Source organism: Ambystoma mexicanum, chromosome 2q, assembly GCF_040938575.1.
Source record: "Ambystoma mexicanum isolate Mex_15411 chromosome 2q, UKY_AmexF1_1, whole genome shotgun sequence".
NCBI lineage: Eukaryota > Metazoa > Chordata > Amphibia > Caudata > Ambystomatidae > Ambystoma > Ambystoma mexicanum.
In genome coordinates, this window is record NC_090924.1 from 978,285,962 (window position 1) to 978,308,951 (window position 22,990).

At 52.1% G+C, this 22,990-nt stretch overlaps 1 protein-coding gene and 2 pseudogenes across 2 annotated transcripts in view; 2 read left to right on the forward strand and 1 right to left on the reverse strand.

Annotated features, from left to right (window-relative positions):
- ULK4 (unc-51 like kinase 4) overlaps positions 1–14,009 on the reverse strand; it is a 2,742,936-nt gene extending 2,728,927 nt beyond the window's left edge. The window contains exon 1 of one of the 2 annotated variants that reach the window (XM_069648276.1): positions 13,881–14,009. The gene's annotated coding sequence lies outside the window, so the exon portion shown is untranslated. Of the gene's footprint in view, positions 1–13,635; positions 13,722–13,880 lie in introns of those variants that run through there. The other variant, XM_069648275.1, reaches the window with a different exon arrangement.
- A 7,266-nt stretch (positions 14,010–21,275) lies between these two features.
- On the forward strand, positions 21,276–21,426 carry LOC138570383 (5.8S ribosomal RNA; annotated as a pseudogene).
- Positions 21,427–21,892: 466 nt separating this feature from the next.
- LOC138570401 (28S ribosomal RNA) overlaps positions 21,893–22,990 on the forward strand; it is a 3,696-nt pseudogene continuing 2,598 nt past the window's right edge.

Sequence of the window (22,990 nt, forward strand, 5' to 3'; positions counted from 1 at the left end):
CCCAAATCGAGCTACAGCGGCCTCCACTGCGCTGAACTCAGCCCTGGAAAGGCTAGACCTGGTAGACGTCTGGTGAGAATTACATCCGGGGAGGCGGGGCCACTCCTATTATTCATCCCCGCACAATCTCTACACCAGGATAGAGCACATACTTACGGGCAGGGAGTGTCTTGTCCACATAGACTCGGCACAATATTTGGGGCGATCCATATTTGACCACTCGCCACTACTGGTACAATGGAATATAACGGGCCCCAGAACCCCGATCCCGCTGCGGAGGATGCCAATCGAGGCCCTGCAAGACCCGGCATTCAAAAACGACCTCCAAGAATCTTCGGAGGTGCACCAAACGTGAGACACTCAGAGCACAAGGGCAGCCCATGCACCGCAACACTTGAGGAGCACTACAGCCCCTGAGAAGCAAGGCGCAGTGGGTTAAGTAAACCCTCCAGGGATCAGCAAGGGATCCCTGCCGACCACAAATTACAGGCGGAGAAGGAAGCACTGCAATAGGCCCACGCCGCAAGAGGTAACAAACAGGGATAAAGTGGGGCCATGCGATCCTGAGGCTACAGAGGAGAGGGCACTGCAAGCAGTTCCCGTTGGAGCACAGGATAGCACAGTTGCGCGTCCGGGCGCTGCGCACGGCTACATCGGGAGCGGGGAGAAACACACTGCGAGTACCGCTTACATTACTGATTGGGGCATGGTCTCATCAAGAACTGCATTAAAGACCTAGGGCTCATGGAAGGTGCACAGGGGAAAATGACTGCTGGAGCCTGCTACCGCCAATAATTATTGGCTGCAGAGGTGGCCGCACTAAGCGCTACGGCTTACCCTCGCGTAATACGGCTCGACCCGAGGCACTGGGCCACAAAAAAGGGGCAAGAAAGGAGCTAGAACCTGGAGAAGTCCGTCAGCTAACGCTCCCTCAACGAACGGGGGGCCCGCTGGAAGCTGACTCACACGGGCATTCATGTACCCCATTGAAGGATACTGCCCCTGAGCACGCTACACATTATGCTGCGCCTAAGGGACTGAAGGCAGAGTTTAGTTTAGTTTCTTTATTTATACAGAGCGCCGAACCCTGAGGTAACTGGGCGCCAGAGACTTAGACAAGAACAACAGGTTACAAGAAGTTACATATTATGCAGGCATGGATAGTAGCGATAAGTGCATGTGACACTCAGTTGAGCATAGCGAATTTTGGGGTAGAAGCAACCACTGGGCACACAACTCCATCTGTCCACCAAGTCAAACACGCAATAGCTGGAACACAAGAGGACGCCACAGGCGTAGGCCTAGGCTTGGACACAGACTCGACAGGTGGCCTTACACTTAAACAGGGCCTAACAGGTCACAGCATCAACCCTATCGGCCAGCACTACCCTAGTTCACCACTCGAGGATATGTTAACACCTAAAAAGAAAATCAACTCCACAATCATGGAATATTTTGCAGCAGCCAAACTGTGTGACCAGACGCAGAACACTAACGAGGCTCGCTCGGATCAGGCGACCCCAGATGAAACCAACAAAGACAAACAGGTGCTGGAGGCCATTGCTGGGCTGCGCTCCTTCACAGATACCAAAATAGAGGAGGTCAAGGCAGACATGCAAGTGATACATCAGGACATGCGCAACCTCTCCGAGCGTGTAACGGCTACGGAGGCTGGGCAGCAAGAAACCGTGGAAGCACTGAAAGATATTCAATCCAGAGTGCAGGAACTGGAGAGGAGAAGCAAAGTCTTGGAAGAGAGGGCGGAGGATGCTGAGGGGCGTACTAGGCATCCCTGATGGGATGGAAGGCCCCAACCCCACAAACTTTGTGGAAACCCTACTACAGCAGGAGATCGGCACTGGTCGACTTTCACAGGGCTTTGTGGTGGAGCGTGCCCACAGAACCCTAGAAAAAAGGCCACCACCTGGCTGACCAATGATAGCAAGGATCTTGAACTTCCAGGATAGAGAAATTATACAGTGCTACTTGCGAGAAGGAGGGGAAATAAGAAGAGATAATGCCAGAATTGCTATATACCCGGACTACACCCCAGCGGTACAGAGAGCCAGGAACTCCTTTGTCCCAATCAAGGCCAGCCTACGGCAGCTAAACCTCAATTACATGCTAATGTACCCGTCAAGGCTCAAAGTGCTGTACAAGGGTAGAGTGTTAGGCAGAATTACATGCAGTACCCTTTGGGAACACTACACACAATTAAGACTACGGGTGCAAGTACAATTTGACCTTTAGTACAAGCCTGTACTACACAGTTATGTGGTAGCAATGGCTGAGCAGCCAGACTTATCTCAAGAGGGATGTGAGCAGTACAAGATGTTACACAAAGGACTTGCAATTACAGTGGTTCAAACACACATTTACTCAAGGTTTCTTGGTAAAAGAATATACATTTAATTACACAGTCAGTTGAAAAACATTCCACTAGTAAGAAGCAGCACAATATCACACAATAATACACTACAATACTAAACCAATAAGTTTCTGAACAAGTTAGGCTCCCCTGAAGTGGGAGCAAAATGGCACTTCAGTAACTTTCAAAAGGGGTAGAAAGACGAAAGGTTATAAGAATCAAAGCAGTTACTTTCATAGGCAGGACAAATAGTTTCAGTTCACTACAACAGGCAATTCAATTCAATATGCCTGGGCCAAAGTCAATGGTTCAGTGTATTGGATAGGATAGCACAGTTCAGGTAGTAAACGGTTAAGTCTTTGCCAATGTTCTTAGAAGTGTTTGCCAGAAGAAAAGTTATATGTTGGTTTAGGGGAGAACAAGCCTCTAAAGTTGGGAAAGTTTCACAAACTTTCACGCGGCAGAAAGGATTGTTTTACTGCACTTGCACAGTACCTTAGAATGTAGAAAAGCTGTAGCTGAGGCAGTTGTTCCTGGCAGTTCCTGCAGATCTCGCTGTCCTGAGCTTCAGTCGTGGGGACAAGGAGGACGTCGGGAGGTTCCTGCACTGCCCAGGGAAGAGGCCACAAGCTTGGCAAAACATTGGTTTAAGGTGCGAGTGCCTTAAAGTCCACAAACTGGTATCCTTCTCACTGGCGATCTGTTTTTCAACAGCACTCTGAAGAAAATTCGACCAGTAGAGAGACGGTATCCATGTGGCTTGCGAGTTGGTTGTTCCCACGAGCTCAAGGGAAGATGTCGTCCTTGAAGGGCTTCTCTGTCGAGGGAGTTTCAGGCAATTCGGACCCGCAGCAGGTCTTCACAGGTGGACCAGGAGTTGCAGCAGTCATCTTCCTTTCAGCTCGTCTTCGGTTCTTTCATTCCAGTGGTCGACTCTGCTTTCCAAGTCCCAGAGACCTGCTTTTAAACAGTTTTCTCGCATTCATTCCAGCCTAGCTGTCACTCACCCAGCAGGGTGGCTGTCCTTGCCGGACAGTCAGCCAGCAAATCACGCCAGAGTGCATTCAGGTCTCCTAGGAGACTAAGCACAGGGAGTTTCGGGCACCTCCCTCACATCCTGTCCACCCCAGACACTCAGGCGCCAGAAGAGAGCTTCAGCACTGAAGCCTGCCAAAGGCCAACGAACAAAGGGACCAAACTGGTTTGGCACACAGAGACAAACACAAGGACCTTTCCTAAAAGGAACGGCGAAAAAAGTTGACCGGAGTCTGTTTTTACAGATAGGTCTTGGGCGCCATATTGGAATAAATGGCTGAACCGATTTTTAGCTACCGGTGTTCCGGGGAAAATCATGGTAGTTCGTTCTAAAACCACTCCACCAGCCATTTCAAGAGGAAAGGATAACATTTGACTGTTACATGAGTGTTTAGACATAGGGGATGCTAGACAACCCATGCAGAACTCTATAGGAAAATAGTGTGTGCTGGTTCTGTAAATTTAAAAAGACTGGTAAAGTCAATTTAACTTTACATGCTCTGGGAGACAGTAGTCAGTCCCAAAGAAGGTATTTAAACCTGGGGGAGTCTGAAAGACACCCCTGTGCCACTGCACTGAAGGTGCTGTGTGACACACAAGAAAAAGACGATGCATATGGAGTTGTTTAAAACTCCATATCCAAAGAACACAAAAGTAAAACACTCAAAATACATGAAAGAGTGGGAAAAAAGGCTCACACTCTTTCCAGGTAAAAATTAAAATCCTAGAAAACCAGCAAAGTTGCTGGAGGTCTCAAAAGGTAGGGGAAATAAGCACATTCTTGAGAATCCTCCCCAACAAAGAGCTATCTTCTTGGAGACCCCGGCGGCAGCCACCATGTGGCTGGAACATAACAATATGGCGGAAGGAGAAGCCGTTACATAGTTCGAGTTACGGAGACAAGAAGGAAGTGGCACATTTTTCATCAGCAGCAATTCAATGGATGCTACCTTTCCTCTCAAATAGAGTCAGTAGGGTCAGTGCAGATGACGCAATGCCTCCGCCTATCCCTGTGCTTTTTGGAGTATCGCAGGGCGCTTGCATGTCACTGTGCATTTATAACATCTTTATGGCCCCCTTCTTTGCTCATCTTGAACAAGAAGGGGTCCTATTCTCTAACTACGCAGATGATACACAATGTATCATGCCACTCACAGGGTGTTATCAAGATGAAAAGGAATTGAATAGAATTTTTCCCATTATTGAACACTGGATGATGCAGAATAATCTGGCGCTCAATCGAGGAAAAACCGAATTTATGATAGTGGGATCAGTAGGCACACTTGCCAAGCTGGACCCAGCCTATAAGCATTTTCAGTTAGGGGACACCGATATCTCTACACTTCCTCAAGTCAAAATCTTAGGAGTTATTATTGACCAGGCTCTGAATATGAAATCCTATGTGGGATCGACGGTAACGTTAGCTATATATCATATCAAATGTTAGCCTATCTCAGACCGTACATCTCCCAGGACAATGCGGAAGCTATTGCCCGGGCAATGATAGGTGCCAAAATTGACTATTGCTGCAGTCTCCTGGCAGGAGCTAATAAAGCCACCATCAATAGACTCCAAATTGCACAAAATGGTGCAGTTAGAGTCGTCACAGTTCTAGCCGCGCGTTCACATGTAACGGAGGCTCGACGGGCCCTCCATTGGCTCCCTGTGAAAGCACGTATCACTTTCAGGCTATCGGTAATCACATTTAAATGTAGAATGGGTACTATGCCGTCCTATCTTCAAAATCTCATTATGGACAAACCCAACTACAGAAGTCTGAGATCCAGTAACCAAAACCTTCTGTTCCTACCAAAATGCAAAACGAAGAAGGTTCGGGGGAGGAGGCGTTCTTTGGCGCTGCTCCCATATTATGGAACTCATCACCTGCCTCTTTGAGAGGGTCGCCTTCGTTGAGTCTATTTAAGAAGGAGCTCAAGACCTGGTTGTTCTGCTAAGAAGCCTAATCTTTGACCCCTCTGGGTGGCTGACATGATCCTATCCTCCTGGCTGCTTCGTGTTATTTGTCTTGTGTTTTGTCTTGTCTGCGCCCTTACGCCTACGGGTTTATGGAAGTGCGGTATAAATAACCTAAACTAAAGTAAAGAAGGGGAACGTCTGACAACTGCGGCGCCTCGGCAGGCTACCCGAAACAGCACACTACTATGGACACACAAACCTACCGCAGCAAGGACACAGATCTTATGAAGGGCGGGGGGGATGCTGGTATACTCTGCCTGAGCCAACAGGAGCATCCCCGCAAGAGGACCACTGTCGGCATGTTGCTGACCTGACACGACCCGCACACGAAGACCAGGATGGGCCAAGACGGAGCGGGGGCACCGGAGTGTTGCCTGTCCAGTGCAACTGCTGGGAGCAGTTGGTTAATTTTGGTTTGTTGTTGTTTAAATTGTTATAAGGTCTTCACAATAACTGGTATAATGGGGAAAAGGACACTCGAATGGCAAAACGTAAGGGGCAGAGATTGAAGTGGAAGGGGGAGATGATCTGGTGGAAGCAAAGAGAGGGTGGGGAGCAAAACTGGGTTACGCTATGCAGCAATGGCGGCTGATATGAAAGTCCTGACATGGAATGTCAGAGGGATGGGCACCTACATGCATAGGAACGAATATGCGTGATATTTTCATCACAGAAAAATCTACAACAGAAATGTTCGCATGGGAAATGTACGCACTACAAATGTTTTTACATTTCCCATGCGAATATCCAATAGAAAACCATACATACACACACCACCCACACCCACAACACACCCTCACCCACACCCCCCTACTTACCTTTCCTTCCATCGCGCTGTGTCCCTGCAGCGCCGGTTCCCTTTCACTTCCATGATCGGGAACCGGCGTCACAGGGTCCTTTTCCTTTTATTTTTTTTTGGGCAGCTGCAGGGCTTTCCCCCACAACACCCCGCTCACTATACTTTCCAGTATAGTGAGCGGGGTGATGCGGGGTTCATACCAGGCTTTAACACGGCAATAAACCTACGAAGGCTGCAGCATATCATTGTGCAAACAACAGACTCGCAGGAACAGTATGCTGTAATCACCTTAGACGCTATAAAAGCATTTGATTCTATATATTGGGAATGGCTGATCGCCGTTATGAGGAAGTTTGGGTTGGGCAAGCACTTCATTGGGTGGATTAAAATACTCTATGAAGCACTGGTGGCTAGGGTGAAGACTGGAAGAATATTGTCAGCACCATGGGACATCCAAAGGGGCACCAGACAGGGCTGCCCGCTGTCGCCAATGCTCTACATTCTGGGATCAGAGCCTATAGCAATATACCTCCGGAAACAATTCTTTGACGCAGGTATCGGAGTGGGAGGAGTGTACCACGTTGTTTCCTTATAAGCAGATGATGTACTGCTGTATTTAAAGGGACCCTCGCCTTAATGTACCAGTGATCTTAGAAGTGCTGGGGAACTTTGCACCAGTGTCAGGGAGCTCCTTTAGCAGGGAGAAGTCTTGCATATTCCCATTGGCGGGACTGGCGAAGAAATCGGAGGAGGATCTCCCGAAGGTCAGGCTCCGGTGGCAGCTGCATTCGTTCAGGTATCTGGGGGTGAATGTCTGGCACACACCTGAACTAACGCATCGCGGCAACACTGTACTGGTGGTGCAAGGACTCAGAAAGTCCATGAGGTTTTGGTCTAAACTCCTGTTGTCAGTGATGGGCAGGGTCGCCATTATTAAAATGATAGTCCTACTGAGGTTCCTATACTTCTTCCATAATGTTCACTGCTACATTCTGGCCTCTTTCTTTCGTCTATTGGAAACGTTGCTGAGAGAGCTGCTCTGGGGTCCCGCCAGACACAGGCTATCTCTGACTACACTTATGCTGCCGTACTAGGAGGGTGGGGGTCCAGCTGCCAGATCTCGAGAGATATTATTTGGCAGCACAACTCAGCTTCGTGGCCAAGTGGCTTGCAGATGAGGCCACCTCGGAGACAAAGCTGATAAAGCAGCTAGTAGCGCTTGTGCGCCTAAAAGAAACACTGTGGGTCTTGCTGAGGTACTTGAGCAACACCCCAATGATTGTACAATTAGGCAGGAGGGTTTGGGGCAAGGCCCTAAAACTGGTACAACGCGAACACCCCTACTCACCCGAGACCCCGATTGCAGCTGATGTCTGTGCAGTCAAAGCAGACCTGGCAAATGTAAGGCAATGGGAAAGGTACAGCATTTACACCTAGGGGACGCATAGGAGGAGGGCATTTGCAGGGAATTTTAATCCATGGGTGAGAAAGAGGGACTGCCCAACAGCCAGTTCCCATGGTATCAGAAGATCAGGAAGGTAGCAAGGAGGAAGCGGAAAGAATGGCCAGAGGACCCGGAGGCAGACCCAGTACTAACGCTACTCCACAACTTGGGCGATGAATGGAAGCCAGTGTCCAGGCTCTATAGCCTGCTGGCAGACAGACCCATCCCCAAAAGGGATAAGCTGAATCAGTGGTGGGAGGCAGACCTGGGAATCGGCATAAAGGAGAAGGAATGGGAGAGGATCCTAATGTACCCCCGGGAAATGTCAAGAAATGCCCGATTTAGGTTTATCCAACTAAGTGTCCTGCATTGGACCTACATGACGCTGAGTAGAATAGCCAAATTTAGCAGCAACCCAAATCCACTGTGTCCCTTGTGCGGGTCGGAGGGAGCAGGAAGATTGCATATGTTCTGGGGGTGTCCGAAGGTACGTTTCTGGGCCAAGATAGAACAAGCTTGCAGAAAGGCTAGAGTGGCTTGGTACAAATGGACACCGATGGAACACCTCCTGGGCGCCTACCCAAGAATAAGCAAGTTCAGACATGTTAGGCATGTGTGCTGGCCAAAAAGGTCCATTGCAATGGCGTGGAAAAAAGGCGGGGGGCACGCAATATGCCAAATGGTACAGCGAGCTGGAAGACTGGACTGGGGCAGAAACAAGGTTATGGGGTTTTGGGGTGGCTAAGGCAGGAGACGAGGCAAGCCCTGCATATGAGGCCTGGAAAATACTAACTTGGGACATGTTTCACCCATCAGATGATAAACCCCCATGAATGAACCGCGCCCACACCTGGGATGTCTGGAACTCGTTAAGAGCTGTGCTATTGAAACGAGGAAATCCGGATAAACACCATCTGGCTCCCAACAACTTTGGCGAGGCCCTGCACACCAGGGCTTCTTTAAACAGAGAGTCGAGTACCACTATGAGTAGAGCTAGCATTGAAGACTGTTTGTTGTTGTTAATAGGTTACTTGTTGTTAACTTACCTCTACATAAATTCATGACAATGATGACAAGTTAAGAAGCAAATTGTTAACGTACACTATAAATGCCAATAAAAACATTTTAATATAAATTGATTGGTTTCAGAAAACCTGTGTAACTTCGTTTCTCAGAACTTTGATAGCCCAGCCCCTAAGCCAAACTTAAACCACTATTTTTGTATTAATTTGTTTTCGGAGTTTTCTATTATTAAAATGTGTGTTTTGCACATGAAATGTAGCCTGCTTCAAGGTACTTGTTGAGCCGCTGCAACCACCTAGAGCTGACTTTGGCACTCATCACTTTTCGATCCGTCTTCGATCTGTCTCTATCCAGTAGAAGCCATTGTCTTGTCCGTCTCAACGCTGATTCGACCCACGTGTATCCCTTATCACAGCGCTGGTCATTGGGCCGGCTCTCGCCGGATCCGAGTTCCGGCACCAGATGTGTAGCCGGATCTCGGGATCCGGGCAGAGTCAGCCCCCAAACCCATGCTCTGTGCCTCTGTGCTGGGTTACTAAAAAAAAAAAAAAAAAGAGAGAGACAGAGCACCCGCGACGGCCGGCGGGGGGGGGGGGGGGGGGGGGGGGGAGAACAGCTCCTTGCCAAGCACAGTGCTCGCACGGGGCAGATTAGATCTCTGAGCCCCCAATTGGTGGGCCCGGAGTCTAATCTGCCCCCCCACCACCATACAAGCGGACTGTGCACACTGCACAGAGCATTTTTGCCATTTTGTGCTCTCCGCTCGGGTGCTTTCATTTTCATTGTGCACCCGTTTCCTTTGTCTCTCTGGTGTTTATTCTTAGTTGGTTATACTTATTTGTATAAGAACAAACACCAGAGAGACACACGGAGGCAGCACACATTCAAATCTGACCTCTATAAAATGCAGCACATCAGATACGTTATATATTATTATGTGATGTGCTTCATTTTGTAGACGCCAAATTTTAATGTGTGCTGACTCCGAGTAAAAATGTGGTTTGTGAGTGATGCTGTGGGAAAATGTTATGCATCTGCATACTGACTGCCAGGGTTAGACTGGGGCATAAAGTTGTCTCGGCTCCAATGCAAAAGTGGCCCACAGTTGCACATGGCCATTCATTCCTTTTGTGCCAGAATGTTTGATATTCCTGTTTAAACTATTATTTTGGACATTTCCTTTGATCAAAGGTAAACTGCTAGCCCCGCCCCCTATAAGCCCCGCCTCCTCGGTCAACGCCCCCCAGCCCCCAAATCCACCCCTACCCCGGCCCTTATGGGATCCCCCACCAACTTTTTTCCATTTCCACCACTGCCTTCTCACATAAATAAAACAAATATCCAGTTCCCATAGGCTCCTCACCCTTTACTGTCCTCCTTGCTTATTGAAGGTCCCTGCAAGAACCCCCATCCTTTGTATAATATAATGCAGTCTACAACGCAGTTCTCTTGCTCCAAGCACGTTTCAGAGTAAAGCCATCTCTTTCTGCAGCTCCTGTAAAAAACAGCCCGTTCAATATGGCAGCCGACCTGAGTCACCAACTAGCATCCATATCTCTGTAAATATTATTTTTACCTAAATCCATTGCCCTGGTTTCTTCTCTATTATGTACCACTTTTGGAATCCATCACGTTCCCATTTAAATACGTGATTAGGAAATCGCATCCTAACAACGTAAACTAAAAACAAATCATATGCATCTTTGTTTGTAAAATATATGCGGTCTACAAGAGGACAAACGTCCAATAAATGTTTTTTTTAATGTATGTATTTATTTTAACCGTGTAAAAAAAAATACAAAAGTAAAAAGAAAGAGTAGGGAGCACCCACATTGGACAACCGCGATTAAGAGCAGTAGCTGAGTCTTATAGGGTAGCGACCTTGACAGTCCAAGTTCAATAGGAGTGGAGGGGGACAAGTGTCTTAACTCTTGCGACTAAAGCCATGAGCAAGTGGCACCCAAAGTATGTCCAGGAGAGCTTGTCAGGGTGACACCAGTCAATATGAGGAACCATACGAGGTAGAGGCCTCAAAAGCAACCAAACACTAGGTGAGTAGGGGGCAGTAACATTCCTCCATATATAGCCGAGCCGAGACCAATCACTTTATGTGGGAAGAGATCCAGCATACATGAGGGAAGGATAAACGACTTAGTAATCCATTGGCACCAAACCCTTCATCCAGTGTCCCCTTCCGACAGTTTTGCAGTGGGTAAAGTTTTCAAAGGTTTCTCTGCCCCTTCTGTTTCCCAAAAGAGGTACTCTTTCCCCTTCAGGTTCACCCTGAGCTTGGCTGGACGGAGCATGCCCGCTTTAACCCTTCGCTAAAGAAAAAAAACGTTCTTTGTGACATAAAGGTCCTTTCTTTTACTGGCAGTGGCTGGAGAGTGATCAGGAAACAGGTGGATCCTGGGGCCCTGGTATTCCACCACTCTCTTGGCTGCGGCTTTCAGGATCATGTCTCTATCACGTGAATCACTCAGGCACACCAAAAGCGTGAGGCCACTTCTGCCCCCTGGTCCGCTTTGGTCCCTGCTGATTTGAGCCTATAGCACCTGGTGACAGATAGGGTTGCCCTCCACCTCAAGATTGAGTTGCTCAGGTAGCCATGTCGAAAAAAAGTCCATGGGGGTCCTCCCCCTCTGCACCCTGTGGGAGACCGATAACGCAGAGTTGTGGTGCCCTCAGTGCATTTTTCAGAAATTCAATTGTTATCCGTCACCTTATAACCCTTCACCGCTGAGTCCATTTTACAGCCCAGCTTCTGGACTAGAGGGAGGGCCTGCAAGCACTGCTTGTCGAAGTGGTCTTCAACTCCAGTGTGGAGGTCCTTGTCTCTAAATGAGCCACCTTCTCAGTCAATTTGTCGAGTTATCCCTCCAGCCGTGACATAGACTGTTCTATGTGCCCCAGCGCTGCCATGACAGAGTCCTGTGGCACAGGGCTATCCAAATTCTGCTGCCCAGCTCAGGGGTAACAAAGTATCTCCCACATTGCTTTTCGTCTTCTCCTTTTCAGATGCCATGTCCCTTTGCCTTTCTGTTCCAAAACTAGTCCCTGGTCCAGTTCGCCAAAACAGTCGAGCCCACACCATTCCACCAGAATCCTCCACAGCAGAGAGCAAACCAGGGGCAATAGAGGTCAAGATAAAATGGTCTGACTGGCCCAACCGCTCTGTGCTGTATCCCTGCACCTGCGCACAACTGCCCTCGGGCATCGCGGCGCTGTTAAGAAGGCTTACTTGGTTACATAGGTGCTTGCGCGGCATCTTGGTTACATAAGTGCTAGCAAAGACATACAGTTTGCCTATTACTTCTGCTCAGTGTAGCCACACAGGAACAAAGTGGTTGCTGGATGCAAAGCTGAAACTCTTAATATTATGCAAGAGGGTCCAATGTTGCCCCCTTTATTGAAGAATGCAGCAAGTTGCAGGATACTTGGCATGTCATATACTCACCTGCGGCCCGGAACTCTCAAGTGTCCTGTGGCCATGCGCGAGAAGGCCATTAATTCTTGTTTTTCCCTTTGGATTCTGGGACTTCTTGTTTTTTTCATTTCAAGTTCAAAACAACTGCAAGTCCGAGAATTCCAAGTAAAAACAGGCCTGGATTGCTTTCTTGTGCGTGGCCTTGGGAAACCGGGGGCTGCAGGAGATCCTAATCAAAAAGTATGAAATAACAGAAAAGATGGACATGGCAAGCCCCCCTGCAGAGACACAGAGGGTCATTTTCCATGTGAATCCGATCTCGAAAAATTGTAGTAAATGTGATCACTGCCATTTTTCCAATGTGCCTCGTTTTGCTACATTTGTATGGCAGAGCTGCATACTGCGAAGGACATAACTAGTCTGCCCCAATTTCCTGCTTGGCCCTACACATCAAGTTGCCTTAACGCCAGCATGGATTTTCCTACTGGCATAATGCAATGGACTCCTATGAAATCCACCTGAAATTTCTACCTGGTAAAAGTAAGCAATTGCCATGGAAATCAACTGCAAATGCTGACTGCAAAGTAAGCATTTACACATTTCCACCAACATTTTGGAGAAGTGAAGGGTAAAAGCGTGGGGGCGCCAGCCCCTGGCTAGGGAGGTCTAAAGTAATCCTGCAGCTATGATGCCCATCCTTGGTGCGACATCAAGAGCCTGCAAATGTCTCACCTTGGAGAGAGGCGATTTTACTTAACGATTAAAGTACAATCATTAACGTGATGGCAGCAGCAAACGGGCAGTGGCAGAGCACAAAAGCATGCCCAGGCAATATCAGACGAACCCCTATGATCAAGCCAAAGACTTTACTGAGCTGACCGGCTTTTAGATGCTCCATGCTTTTAATGATTAGCATAACTAAATAGGCTACGAATTGGGATAAAGGATGCATGGTATGGGCAAAAGGAAGGAGTGATAGCGATTTAGCCTCTTGATCTCAAGGGAAAGGTTCAACAGTGCAGTGTGTTTGATTGCTGCACCCACTACCAGCTTTCAAACCCCCCCAATCTCCCCGCACACATTTTGAGGCTGGCTATGCCCAGCCCTGGGTAAAAACAATTTCGCATGTTTTATTCCTCACTTTCCCACCACGTAGCATAAATGAGGAATCTTGCATAAGGGGGCTTTTGCACAAAAGTGCACGTCTATGGGCCCCCCCTCTAAGAGATTAACATGGGGTCCTAATTGAAGGATTGCGCCTACATTTTGTACCCAAACGTGGGGAAATCGTGGAGCCAACATGAAGAAAACCCTTCAGTACTAGCACGTGAGGGTAATGCACCTTTATAGGCGAACACATTTCGCAACATACAGTTGATACTGAGATTGCTCTGCTCTTAATATACCAGGCAGGTAATACATTGCAGGCGTGAGCGGGACTAATTACGACCCGAACAAAAATGCGAAAAGAACACCAGAACAACGCAGTTTAATTTTTCCTAGACAAATGTACGGCGAAGATTTAACACCATGAAACCAACTGGTCCTTTGAATCCTCTCACCTGCAGACAAACAGCGCAAGCTACAAAAGAAGACACATCTGTCCTTTCCAAAAACACCCGCGTTACATACCGCCGCCACCAGCACCGGAAGCACCAGAGGATGAGTGCACAAACAGTTGACATTAGGGGGGGATCAAGTGAATGACAACAACGAAATACAAACTGGAGGAAACCCTAAGCAGCAATTCTAAAACTGGCAATCGTGTACCAGCAACGTCTGGGTACTATATAATGGAAACAAAAACCTGCAAAGTTTGTAACAGGGGGAATCATCCAACGTATTTTTCTTTACACCCCTGCAAGTTGTGTTATTCGCAAGTTGCTAGGAAACAATGATATGAGTAGACGCCGGAAGCAGACAGGAACAAGTGGACCACCTGACTGCGTGTCACAGGGGCTTCCGGAGATACATCATTCAGTTCGGTAGCAACTAGTTCCTATTCAAGAAACGGACCATAGCAACGGCCCGCCTACTCTTGTTCACGTGACTTATTACGTCATCGTGATTTTTCAGAGCCATGAAGGTTTTCCGGAGCAACTTCAGGGTAGCGACTAGTTCCTATCCGAGAAAAGGACCATAGCAACGGCCCGCCCCCTTCTTCGAGTGAATCCTGATGTCATCTCTGTGATTCCGGCCGGAGCAATGAAGTGCTACCGGATCACGCTCAGTGAGCGGCAATTCTGAACGCTCTTGCTGCCGGTGCAAGTGCAACCGGACCCTGCCAGCCTTTTGCTTGCAGCGGATGGGGTGAGCATTTTCTCCGGTGACCCTGCCAGCCTTTTGTTTGCAGGGTTTATGTTGGGTATTTTCATTGCGACGGCGGGAATGTTTCTACGGCTCTGCCTGCCAGGTTGCAGGAACAGCAGCAACCTGTGTGCTCTTGGCTTTAAATACAATTGCCATTTTCTTCCGGATACCGTGAACGTTCCTGCAAGACCCCCGATTTCGAGAGAGGAGCGGGAAATTACATTTATTCTAAAAAATCATGCTCATCTATTCAACATGAAAGGTATGGAGGCCTAAGAAAAGCAACAGGGAGACGGTGTATGATGGTGTTTAACTGATCAACGGGGGCTAATAGAGTGATTTAATGTTTCATGAGCGTGTGATTATTAGGATGGATGGTTTTAGAGGAGGTTGGCTAGGGCTACCCGCGTGTGATTCGGGATTGGCACACAGGCATCTGTTGAAAGGGGGAAGGGGAATCTTGCTATTTAGAGGGAGGATGGGGCATTATGGTATTGGACTAGAGGGAGGGATTGGTTGGGCATCTTGGTGGGGTCTGAATGGTTGCATAGGGGCATGCTGGTGTGGGTTTGGTGGGATGGGGCACATGTGTGGCTCTGGAGAAAGGGGGTACATTGGTGTGGGTCTGGAGGGAGTGAAAGGACATAGTGGTGTGTGTCTGGGGAGGGATAGAGACAATGGTGCGGGTTTGGGGAAGGGTTGGAGTACATTGGTGTGGGTCTGGGGAGGGAGGGAAGACATGGGTGTGTTTCTGGAGGGAGAGATGGGTTACAGTGTGTCTGGAGGGTGGCATGGGTCATCTAGGTGTGGGTTGGGAAGTTGGATGCAGCATCTTGGTGTGGCTCTGGAAGGAGGTGTTCGAGGCACATTGGTGTGGCTCTGGAGGGAGGTGGTGGGGGCATATTGGTGTGGATCTGGGCGGAGGGATAATGCACATGGGTCTGGAGGGTGGCATGTGTCATCTAGGTGTGGGTTGGGAAGTTGGAAGGGACATCTTGGTGTGGCTCTGGAGGGAGGTGGTGGGGGCACATGGGTGTGTTTCTGGAGGGAGAGATAGGGCACAGTGGGTCTGGAGGGTGGCATGGGTCATCTAGGTGTGGGTTGTGAAGTTGGGCGTGGCATCTTGGTGTGGCTCTGGAGGGAGGTGGTGGGGGCCCATTGGTGTGGATCTGGGCGGCGGAGGGATGGTGCACATGGGTGCGTTTCTGGAGGGAGAGATGGGGCACAGTGGGTGTGGAGGGTGGCATGGGTCATCTAGGTGTGGGTTGTGAAGTTGGGCGTGGCATCTTGGTGTGGCTCTGGGGGAAGGTGTTGGGGGCATCTTGGTGTGGCTCTGGAGGGAGGTGGTGGGGCACATTGGTGTGGCTCTGGAGGGAGGCGGTGGGGGCACATGGGTGTGTTTCTGGAAGGAGAGATGGGGCACATTGGGTCTGGAGGGTGGCATGGGTCATCTAGGTGTGGGTTGGGAAGTTGGAAGGGGCATCTTGGTGTGGCTCTGGAGGGAGGTGGTGGGGAAAATTGGTGTGGATCTGGGCGGAGGGATGGTGCACATGGGTGTGTTTCTGGAGGGAGAGATGGGGCACAGTGGGAGTGGTCCTAGAGGGTAGCATGGGTCATCTAGGTGTGGGTTGGGAAGTTGGACGGGGCATCTTGGTGTGGCTCTGGAGGGAGGTGGTGGGGCACATTGGTGTGGCTCTGAAGGGTGGTGGTGGGGGCACATGGGTGTTTTCTCTGGAAGGAGAGATGGGGCACATTGGGTCTGGAGGGTGGCATGGGTCATCTAGGTGTGGGTTTGGAAGTTGGAAGGGGCATCTTGATGTGGCTTTGGAGGGAGGTGGTGGGGAAAATTGGTGTGGATCTGGGCGGAGGGATGGTGAACATGGGTGTGTTTCTGGAGGAAGAGATGGGGCACAGTGGGAGTGGTCCTAGAGGGTAGCATGGGTCATCTAGGTGTGGGTTGGGAAGTTGGACGGGGCATCTTGGTGTGGCTCTGGAGGAAGGTGTTGGGGGCACATTGGTGTGGCTCTGGAGGGAGGTAGTGGGGGCACATTGGTGTGTATCTGGGCGGAGGGATGGTGCACATGGGTGCGTTTCTGGAGGGAGAGATGGGTCACATTGGGTCTGGAGGGTGGCATGTGTCATCTAGGTGTGGGTTGGGAAGTGGAACAGGGCATCTTGGCGTGGCTCTGGAGGGAGGTGGTGGGGAAACATTGGTATGGCTCTCGAGGGAGCTGGTGGGGGCACATTGGTGTGGATCTGGGCGGAGGGATGGTGCACATGGGTGCGTTTCTGGAGGGAGAGATGGGTCACATTGGGTCTGGAGGGTGGCATGTGTCATCTAGGTGTGGGTTGAGAAGTTGGATGTGGCATCTTGGTGTGGCTCTGGAGGGAGGTGGCGGGAGCACATTGGTGTGGATCTGGGCGGAGGGATAGTGCACATGGGTCTGGAGGGTGGCATGTGTCATCTAGGTGTGGGTTGGGAAGTTGGAAGGGACATCTTGGTGTGGCTCTGGAGGGAGGTGGTGGGGGCACAAGGGTGTGTTTCTGGAGGGAGAGATGGGTCATCTAGGTGTGGGTTGTGAAGTTGGACGTGGCATCTTGGTGTGGCTCTGGAGGGAGGTGGTGGGGGCACATTGGTGTGGCTCTGGAGGGTGCTGGTGGGGGCACATTGGTCTGGATCTGGGCGGAGGGATGGTACACATGGGTGTGTTTCTGGAGGGAGAGATGGGGCACAGTGGGTGTGGAGGGTGGCATGGGTCATCTAGGTGTGGGTTGGGAAGTTGGACAGGGCATCTTGGTGTGGCTCTGGAGGAAGGTGGTGGGGGCACATTGGTGTGGATCTGGGCGGAGGAGGGATGGTGCACATGGGTGTGTTTCTGGAGGGAGAGATGGGGCACAGTGGGTGTGGAGGGTGGCATGGGGCATCTAGGTGTGGGTTGGGAAGTTGGACAGGGCATATCGGTGTGGCTCTGGAGGGAGGTGGTGGGGGCACATGGGTGTGTTTCTGGAGGGAGAGATGGGGCACAGTGGGTGTGGAGGGTGGCATGGGTCATCTAGGTGTGGGTTGGTAAATTGGACGGGGCATCTTGGTGTGGCTCTGGAGGGAGGTGGGGGGCACATTGGTGTGGCTCTGGACGGAGATGGGGGCACATGGGTGTGGCTCTGGAGAGAGGTGGTGGGGGCACATTGTGGATCTGGGCGGAGGGATGGTGCAAATGGGTGTGTTTCTGGAGGGAGAGATGGGGCACAGTGGGTCTGGAGGGTGGCATGGTTCATTTAGGTGTGGGTTGGGAAGTGGGACGGGGCATCTTGGTGTGTCTCTGGAGGGAGGTGGTGGGGGCACATTGGTGTGGCTCTGGAGGGAGGCATGCGTCATCTAGGTGTGGGGTGGGACGGGGCATCTTGGTGTGGCTCTGGAGGTAGATGGTGGGGACACATTGGTGTGGCTCTGGAGGGAAGCGGTGGGGGCCCATTGGTGTGGATCTTGGCGGAGGGATGGTGCACATGGATGCGTTTCTGGAGGGAGAGATGGGGCGCATTGGGTCTGGTGGGTGGCATGGGTAATCTAGGTGTGGGTTGGGAAGTTGGAAGGGGCATCTTGGTGTGGCTCTGGAGGGAGGTGGTGGGGGCAAATTGGTGTGGATCTGGAGGGAGGTGGTGGGGGCACATGGGTGTGTTTCTGGAGGGAGAGATGGGGCACAGTGGGAGTGGGCCTAGAGGGTAGCAATGGTCATCTAGGTGTGGGTTCGGAAGTTGGACGGGGCATCTTGGTGTGGCTCTGAAGGGAGGTGGTGGGAGCACATTGGTGTGGCTCTGGAGGGAGGTGGTGGGGGCACATGGGTGCGTCTCTGGAAGGAGAGATGGGGCACATTGGGTCTGGAGGGTGGCATGGGTCATCTAGGTGTGTGTTGGGAAGTTGGATGTGGCATCTTGGTGTGGCTCTGGAGGGAGGTGGTGGGGGCACATTGGTGTGGCTCTGGAGGGTGGTGGTGAGGGCACATTGATGTAGATCTGGGCAGAGGGATGGGGCACATGGGTGTGTTTCTGGAGGGAGAGATGGGGCACAGTGGGTCTGGAGGGTGGCATGGGTCATCTAGGTGTTGGTTGGAAAGTTGGACAGGGCATCTTGGTGTGGCTCTGGAGGGAGGTGGTGGGGACACATTGGTGTGGATCTGGCCAGAGGTGGTGGGGGCACATTGTGGCTCTGGAGGGTGGTGGTGAGGGCACATTGATGTAGATCTGGGCAGAGGGATGGGGCACATAGTTGCGTTTCTGGGGGGAGAGATGGGGCACGGTGGGTCTGGAGGGTGGCATGGGTCATCTAGGTGTGGGTTGGGAAGTTGGACGGGGCATCTTGGTGTGGCTCTGGAGGGAGGTGGTTGGGGCACATTGGTGTGGCTCTGGAGGGAGGTGGTGGGGGCACATTGGTGTGGATCTGGGCGGAGGGATGGTGCACATGGGTGTGTTTCTGGAGGGAGAGATGGGGCACAGTGGGTCTGGAGGGTGGCATGGGTCATCTAGGTGTGGGTTGGGAAGTGGGACCGGGCATCTTGGTGTGGCTCTGGAGGGAGGTGGTGGGGGCACATTGGCGTGTATATGGGCGGAGGCATGGTTCACATGGGTGTGTTTCTGGAGGGAGAGATGGGGCACAGTGGGAGTGGGCCTAGAGGGTAGCATGGGTCATCTAGGTGTGGGTTGGGAAGTTGGACGGGGCATCTTGGTGTGGCTCTGGAGGGAGGTGGTGGGGGCACATTGGTGTGGCTCTGGAGGGGGCTAGTGGGGCACACTGGTGTGTATCTGGGCGGAGGGATGGTGCACATTGGTGCTTTTCTGGCAGGAGAGATGGGGCACAGTGGGTCTGGAGGGTGGCATGGGTCATCGAGGTGTGGGTTGGGAAGTGGAACAGGGCATCTTGGTGTGGCTCTGGAGGGAGGTGGTGGGGACACATTGGTGTGGATTTGATGGGAGGGACGGGGACATTGGTCTGGGGCGGGATGGTCGCATATTGGTGTGGGTCTGGAAGGAGGGGATAGGGCACATTGGTGTGGGTCTTGGTGGATGGGGGCATACTAGTATGGGTGGTTTTAGAGGGGGTGGCTGGGGCTATCTGCATGTGAGTCAGGATCGGCACATGGGCATTTGATGCAAGGGGAAGTGGCATCTTAATATGTGGAGGACGAGATGGGGCATCTTGGTGTGGTTCTGAGAGGGAGGGATGGGACATATTGGTGTGGGTCTGAGAGGAAGGGATGGTGCATATGGGTGTGGGTCTTGAGGGAGGGATGGGGACATTGCTGTGGGTATGAAGGGAGGCATAGGACACATTGGTGTGCATCTGGAGGGAGGGATGGGGCACATTGGTCGGAGGACAGATAGGGGCATCTTTCTGTGTGGAGGGAGCATGGGCCATCATGGTATGGGTCTTGAGGAAGGGATTGGGCATCTTGGAGTCTGGATCGGAGGGGGCATTGTTGATCTGGAATGGAGGGACAGGGCATATGATGGGGGCATGTCAGGGAATGGTGCAGCATGTGGGTCAGGGCTGGAGCCCTCTGGTGGGAAGGAAGGGGGCATCTGGGTGTGAATGGAGGGATGGGGTATGTTTGTCTGGAGAGCAGGATGTTGGTTTATTGGAGTGGTGGGAGTATGTGTGTCGAAGGGATGGGGTAATCTGGTGTGGGTATAGAGGGAGAGAGAGCGAATGGCGCCATCCGAGTTGAGTCTGGAGGTAGAGGTGAAGCATATGGGTCTTGCTCTGAGGGGAGGAGCATCTTGGTGTAGGTATGGAGGGATGGATGTTAGTGTCTTTGTGTGGGTTCGGATGGAAGGATGGGGCATGCAGGTCAGGAGGGAGGTAGCATTTGAATCTGGAACGTGTGTTTGGAAGGAGAAATGGGGCATTTGAGTGTGAATGGTATCTGCTTGTGGGTGGGGGCATGAAGGATCATTAACAGCGGAGCAGCGGGGGGGGGAGCTATGAGCCCGACCTCAGTTGCATCCCAGACTTGCACACCCACAGCCCGGGGCACCTCTCGCAGAGCGGTCCGGTGCGCGTGGTCAACCAGGCGCCAGGGAGTGGGCTTTCCCTTCCACCGGAGAGGGGTCCGCGACCCAGTAGATGGCTGGGGATGCCTGGCAGGGTTGGGTTAACCTACTGGGGATGTCCCCAACCACGCACCGGAAAGGGAGCCCTGCTAAGCCCCCTCTCCTCACTGAGCCTGCCTCTGCACTGGCCGGGGACGCGCACTCCTCTCTCTGATCTGCCAGCGGGTGGGCATTGGTGGGCACACCCCAGTCAGCAGGGAAGCCCCGAGTGGGGGCAGCTGGGAGTCGAGGGAAACCTGACTGCTCTCGAGGGGCGCCTCCCCAGTGAGGCGGGGGCCTGGCACGCCAGGCATGAGCCCTGAGCCATGGTGCAGCTGGCTTACTTGATGGTGGGCGCCAAGGTTCCAGCCGCCCACATCTGTGGGCGAGCGATGGCCCGGCTTGCTGGCACAGTGGGTGACCTTCCCTCTTGCCCAGGTACCCGGAGCTGGGCCCTATACTGCCGGGCTGTGGTTTGAAGACTCAAGCGGACCCACCCGACCCCCTGTCTGTGCTGTCTCTGGCCCGCCTTGCTGTCCATCTCCCAGCCCCCACAAACCCCAAGGGGTCGGGCCGGGCGTGCAAGTGGCGGAGCGGCCTACCTCCATCCCCCTGGGAAGCGCTGTGCTGCTGCCGGTGGCGGTCAGGCTGAGCACCAGAATTTTTTTTTTTGTTGAAACCACAATGGTTTCGGCCGAGCTAGACAGGGTGCTGGGCTGTCCTGCCATAGGCGGTGCTGCCTCCCCCAACCTCTACTGCACTGGCAGGGTCATGCCAACTCCTGGAACAAAAAAAAAAAGTTGACTGTGACTCTTGGCGGTGGATTACTCGACTCGTGCATCAATTAAGAACGCAGCTAGCTGTGAGAATTGGTGTGAATTGCAGGACACATTGATCAACATGTAAAACGCACCATGTGGCCCCAGGTTTTTCCCGGGGCTACACCTGTCTGAGGGTCGCTTGTACATCAATCGCCCCGGGTTTCCCTCCCAGGAGTGTGGCTGGGGCTGTCGCAGGGACCCCATTCCATTCATCCCCCTAAGGTCAGACCCCGATCAGCACTGTCGCTGGATCCTTGGATCTGGCACGCAAGCTCATTGCCGACGTGTCCTGGCCTCCCCAGTTTCCCTGCCTCATGCTGGTTTTGGGAGGGCCAGGTGGCCGGCGCGCCCCGGATGCGGTGGTGGTGGCGGCGGCAGCAGGCTTTGAAAATGCCTGGCGCACCTTCATCCTACCCCAGGGCACCTGGCTGTGCTGTGTGTGGCTGCCTTTGGTGTCCCACGGCTGCTGGCGCAGGATGACCATGGAGTGCGGACCTCGTGACCATGTGGGCTTCGGTCGCAGATTGGGACAGAGGCACAGGGCTGTGGCAACCCCCCGTACGGGCCCCAGGCCAGCTGCCCTGAGCTTTGTTCTCCCCGACCACAGCCTCAGATCAGACGTGGTGACCTGCTGAATTTAAGCATATTACTAAGCAGAGGAAAAGAAACTAACCAGGATTCCCTCAGTAACGGCCAGGCATGGGAAATGGGGTGTACAGAAGACCGACTCCCTGGCATTGGTCAGGGGACTCAAGTCCTTCTGATCGAGTCTCACCACGCGGATGGTGTTAGGCCGATAGCGGCCTCTTGCACACCGGGATCAGGTCTTGGAGTCAGGTTGCTTGGGAATGGAGCCCAAAGCGTGTGGTAAACTCTGTCTAAGGCTAAATACGGGCGCGAGACTGGTGGCCAACAAATACCATAAGGGAAAGTTGAAAAGAAGTTTGAAGCAAGTTCAAGAGGGCGTGAAACGGTTGAGCGGTAAACTGGTGGGGTCTGTGCAGTCCGCCCACAGGATTCAACACGGCAGGCAGGTTGGTCACCTGGAACGGTGGAGGCCCTTGTGGGTTTGCGGCCTGGGCACATCCAGCCCCAGCAGGGTGCATTCCCACTGTAGCGGTGTACCACGACCGGTTGGGAAGGCCACAGGGGGCAGGTGGCTCTCTGCTCCAGCAGAGGGTGTTACAGTCCCCTGACAGCAGTTTTGCTGTGTCTACGGGGCTGAGAGAGATAGACCGGCACTGCGCCCTTATCCGGCAACCGTCCTGGCTCCTCTTGGGGGTTGCTAGAGTGGCAACGGGAGACAGGGCTCCTGATGTGACTGTGGTGGACTGCCCTCAATACGCCCTGACCACGTTGTGCTGCCTGGCGGGAAGGCCCACAAAGGGTACCAGGGGTCTGAGGTGATGTCGGTTAACCACCCGACCTGTCTGGAAACACTGACCAAGGAGGATAACACGTGCCAGAGTCAGAGGGCCGAATGAAACCGTGTGATGTAAAAATGTTGAGGGCCAGTGCTCGCCGATTGCAGTGGCATCCTGTCGCGGTGGGCCCTCCACCGACCTGTCTCGCCCACTCTGTCAGTGAGATGTTGCATGAGCGTGTGTGATAGGACCCGAAAGATAGTGAACTCAGCCTGGTGGAGGTCTGTAGCGGTCCTGATGTGTAAATCGGTCATCCTGACTGGGTATAGGGGCAAAAG